The sequence below is a fragment of the Canis aureus genome, chromosome 35 (assembly GCF_053574225.1).
Source record: "Canis aureus isolate CA01 chromosome 35, VMU_Caureus_v.1.0, whole genome shotgun sequence".
In the NCBI taxonomy this organism is placed as follows: Eukaryota; Metazoa; Chordata; class Mammalia; order Carnivora; family Canidae; genus Canis; species Canis aureus.
This window is the reverse complement of record NC_135645.1, coordinates 21257459-21262908: the sequence shown is the minus strand read 5'-3', so window position 1 is coordinate 21262908 and position 5450 is coordinate 21257459. Positions and strand designations below refer to the sequence as shown.

The 5450-nt window shown below is 32.8% G+C and overlaps 1 pseudogene; it reads right to left on the bottom strand.

The window, feature by feature from the left end:
- Window positions 1–309: 309 nt before the first annotated feature.
- LOC144305112 (succinate dehydrogenase cytochrome b560 subunit, mitochondrial pseudogene) lies at window positions 310–784 on the bottom strand (annotated as a pseudogene).
- Between the last annotated feature and the right edge of the window lie 4666 nt (window positions 785–5450).

The window sequence follows — 5450 nt, the reverse complement described above, 5'->3', positions numbered from 1 at the left end:
ACAAACCAAGGCTGAATATGGAGAGAGTAGGTGGGCTTCTAGGCCCAGATTGGGAGCAAGAAAAGAGAATTTTTTAGTCATTCCATCTTTAGAAACAAGGGGGAAATTGGATCCTTTTCCACTGCTATGGTTCTATTAGCTACTCTGTGCTACTGAGCTCCAAGGTGATGTGCAAGCACAAAAAGGTTTGAATAAATCAGGAGAAATTTGCCCTGGCTGGAGCAGAGAGTAACAAATAGGAACATAGGTCATTAATTATTTATAGGAAGACAGTGATGGAAACTTCAGCTCTTAATGTGGCTGTCAGCCTTAAAGGAACAATACAGTAAGAACCAAGACAGCCACTCCCAACTGATACAGCTGGGGAATCTTCAGGCCTTTCCCTAGTCCTACATCAAGTGTTAGACCCCATTCCAGGTGTGATACATGAGAGGGAAGAAAAGTGCAAACTTGGACGTGTAGACTAGCGATGCCCCAAGACACACAAACTTTACAATTCCAAATGAGATGCAAAGCTCCCAGGGACCAAAAAGGCCAACAAGCCAAAAAGAGAGACCCCTTTACTCAAGGCCATACCAGTACCACAGTGACAAATGGATACTGCCATAGGAAGAGATCAATTGTAGATAGTGATATGTGGAGACAGAGGACAGTTTAAACTAGCGTTATTTTTCCAGAACTTCTCCATCTCTTCTTTGGCCGTAGTTCCCAAAGGAACAGCATTTCTGATAAGGTGGGCACAGAGACAATGACAGCCAATATGTCTCAACAAGAGTCCAGCCATCTTCTCTACTGATCTACTTTTAAGTTAACTGATTTGTGCTTTTGCATTTCTGTTCTGTTTGTAAATCTGGGTAGTCAATGTTTTTCCATTATTTTGGTTTTTGTTTATTTAAGTACTAGAATTTTCTTTTTTTATATATAGTTTATGTTTCTCTACTGGAAGTCCTTTCGACAAATCACTACAATTATATTTTTCCTTAACTCCTTAAATATAGTTTTCTTTAATTCCTTTAAGATATTTACAAAAGCATCTTTAATGTCTGTTAAATCCAACTTATGGATCCACTTAGAGACATTTTCTACTGACTGTTTTTTTTCTTGGGTGTGGGTCAACTTTTCTGTGTCTTAGTATGACTTGTAATTTGTATTGTTGTTGAAAGCTGGATATGTTAGATAATATAATGTAACAGCTTCAGATTCTTCCTTTTATTTGAAGTTCTGGTTTTTATTTTATTACTTTTGTAATTTAAATTTATTGAATCTCTCCCCTTATAGTATGCAGGTATTAAATGTCACTAATAATTCTCTTATTATTATTTTTACAATGGTTAGCTAGAAGTTGCCCCAGTGTCTGAATAGATTACTGTCATCCAATAGCTGAGTATTTCTCCCTCTCAAATATCTTTAGATTGTAAGGCTTCCTTTTCTGACAAAAGATTTTTGTGTGGATTGGAGAGAGTGTTTCTGTGATCAATTGATTTTCAAGTCTGTCTGAGGACTTTACTTTCTGGTTTACCTCTCCCCAGTCTCTTTTTCTAGATATTTCTTGACATCGAGAACCAAGGGTTCTTCATTCTCCCATGGCTGTTCACATTCAAGTTCCTATTTAATGAGACTACAGAAACCCTCCTCATGTTTCTTTCACTTAGGAATCACCTAGAGAATTGTTAAAATGTTACTACATTGTCTCCAAGTCCTTTAGGAACTGGGAATTGGGTCTCTTGAGAGGCCCTGGAATGACACATCTCCTAAAAGATTATTAGCTTCTTACTGGACCTCTATATGAGACAAACTGAGTCCAAGTATTTCTTCTCTGGGATGCAGCCATAAAGTCATTTGCATAGCATTTGCTTTTGACTGTATGTGTTAAAGACAATTTTGTCTGACAGAGTAGAGATCTAATTCTCTCCATTGTTTGAATTGTATTTTTTTGACTTAATAAATAAATGAAATAAAATTGCTACTGAAGCAATAATGAAGAGTCTTATTGCTACATATACCTTAATAGCTTCCTCTAATTCCATGAGAAGTCTACTCTTTCCTCCTCTTTCCACATTTAACAAATCTTTCTTTCTAGGAGTTTTTCCTTTTGAGTGTTCTACCTATGAAGCTTCAGATCCTTTTTCTATTGCTGTGTTGAGTTCTGATTTTAAGTACTTATTGGAGAAATATACCAAGTATCTAAACAAAAGATATGATCAGGAGAACACTGGCCTTCCACTGATATACATCAATGTCTCTATAAAGACCACAGGCAGCTTTTGAATGTGTTTTCTAATTTGTGTGCCTGTGTTAACTCGTTGTCTTAAAAGTTTATCTTCTTCACTGAAAGAAATATATAGTGAAAGAAATATATAGTAAAAGAAATATGAACCCTGGTGTGAGATTTCATTTTTTGAAAATTTCATTTTAATTTTCTTTTTTTTTTATGATTTATTTATTTATTTGAGAGAGAGAGAGACTACAAGGGGAGGAGCAGAGGGAGAGGGAATCTCAAACAAACTCTGCACTGAGTCCAGAGCCCATCATGGGGCTCAATCTCATAACCCTGAGATCATGACCTGAACTGAAACCAAGAGTTGGTGCTCAATCTACTGTGCCACCTAGGCACTCTTCAAATTTCGGTTTTAAAACTTGACTGCAAAGACTAGTAAAAGTCTTTAAACAATAATTTAGTTATTTTTGGAAGAAGCATTTCAATAATATGTTAATTTTTAATAGTAATAGTTAATATGTATTAAAACCTTATTCAGTGTCAGGGTCTTTATATTCACCATTTAATTAAATCCTCAAAAACACCCATATAAGGTAGATAGTGCTGTGTTTTGAATGTGGCCATTAAGATTTAGACAAATTAAGTAACTTGCCTAAAGCAAAGAGTTCAGTATTTAAATATAGACAGTCTGATTCCTGAGTCTGTGCTGTTAGATTGGAAATATTGCTATCTCCCTACTTTGGGCTTGTATTTCTGAGTCAGTAATTTAAAAATAATACTAATACAATAATTATTTATACAGTCCCAAATTATCTTTTGGGGAGAAAGTTACAGATCTATTTTTTCTGGAATTAATCCAATTGTATAAAAATTCCAGAGTTTATATGGAGCTTCCATTGGTCTTGTCCATACTGAACATGACAAAATTCACAAGGTTCCAGAGAGATACTGTACTAAAAATCTGAAGATTTTAAATCTGATTCTTTTCTATTATTAACTTTTCTAGAACCATATATGTATATATATTAACATGCTAAATTGTAAAATAAAAGTGATACCTTCTATTTCATATCTACTTCACAGAGAAGTAGCAAAGTAAAATTATTTATGCTAAGGTTTTAGAGAAAGACACTGTCAGGCAAATTCATTTGTCTTTCAACAATATGATGAAAGTAGAGACACTATTCCCTTGATGAAACTAGTATTTTGACCAGTATATTTAACTCCTGAGGTTGAAATCTTAGTTTTAGAAATTGTTTTTTGTCAATATCTTTCCCTTAATTACAAATTTATCCATGGATCAGTTGTCACTTATTAATTTTGAAGGTCTTAAGAAAAATGAAAATCAAAAGAAAATAATAATATGAGTTATTATTATGTTCAATGTGTGCTGAGCACTTCATATAAATAATACATATGAATCTCCTCATCTAGGAGGTAAGAACTTACCATAAGAACTTGGTCTAGAGAGGCTCCTCAACCTGTCCAAAGTCACATAGTTATAGAACGTCTTAGAACTAGAACTTAAATTTATAGTCTAATTTTTCAATCTTTTAAAATGTAGAACCCAAAGATTATCCAAGGGCAGTGCTATGTCTTGAAAGAGAAACTAGTTGAAAATCAATTCTGACAAAATTAAAAGTGGCAAAGCGTCAGTGGACAAGTGAAGTTTAGTATTCAGGAAGTCAGCATTCCCATTTTGCTTTTACTTTTGGTTCATACTGGTTTCTTATTGTTCTTACACCTGAGGAGTTGGCAGGACTTGTACCTTCTTGCATTTAAAGCTCACTGGTATGCAGTTTTGCTTTATTTAAGATACAGTTTTCCCAGTGGTATGTTGGTTTTTGTTAAGTCTCAGTTGAATAACTAGTACATGACACTTTTCTTGAAAAATCTCCATATGTTTCGCACTGTGCAAAATACAGCAGCTTAACTCCTAAACATAATAAACAACTTTGACATTTGCAGTGCTAGGACATTTGCTCTACACTGATAATCTGGCTCCAGTATAATTTATAATTATTTTTTCTCAATTCTTTCCAATAAGAGGAGTCTGCTTTTGTTGTACTGAACTTTTTCTCTTTATCACCTTTGGTTTTGTCTCCATTCTACCTATCATATCTCACACATATAGCCTAGTATGGAATGGAGGTTAAGGATTTCGCCTCAGGTGTTGGACCAACAGTGTTCAAATCTCAGTTACATCTATCTGATTATGTACCTTTGGAAAAACTACTAAATCTCTCTCTTTTTTTCTGTCTCTCTTGTCTTTCTCTCTCCTCTCTCTTTTTGTTTCTATCTCTCTTTCACCTTTACTTTCTTTTATTTCTAAAGATTATTGTGAGTTTCAACAAATGTGGCATATGATAAGTTTTCTATAATCACCAAGTCTTGTAAATTGTTTGCTTAATTCTGACCTCCTCAGTGAACATGACCACATAGCATCTGCACTAATCATTGAGTACACAACTATAGATTGTCTGAGACTTTAATTTGTAATAATTAGAAGTATCATTACTTAAATATTTTCAGTCAATAAACTCATCATATCAAATAATATACTATTCTATTTTTAGACATTTGTGATGGTTAAAAATTCTTTTTTGTAGTTAAAAAATTGAGTTTTTATTTTAATTTGAACTTTGTATATTTTGGAAATAAATTTAATAATTCTAATTCATTTTTTACAAAACATTCCTACAAGTGATTATCATCTTCTCTTTTTCCTTTTCGTGTTAACACTCTTATCCCTTGAACCAATGTGATTAGAGAGTCACAGAGCAAATAATGATCAGTACATTTAGCAAAGTTTATGTACTTTCAAAAAAATGCCAGGTTTTCTCTCATTAAATATACTAAGATAAGCTTAATCTTTAATATTACAACAAATGCATTAGGTATAATTTAATATAAAAAAATAGAATTTCCTTTGTTAAATATTTCTACTAATAATTAATTGCCCAAGTATTGTTTGTTTTACGTAACTTTTATTTCAAAGGGAGTAGAGCTATATTTTCCACTGGAAACTAGGATGATTATTTATATTAATATTATTTATTATTATTATTATTAACCCAGTGATTATACTAAAAAGAGAAAACATGAACTGCTCTTTTCATTTCTTTTCTTTCTTCTTGGTTACTATCTGTAATCTTGTTTAAGAATTTGGTCTAAGAATTGACACAAGTATTTTCACACAACTTATTATATACATATTCTTTCTTCCACTTAA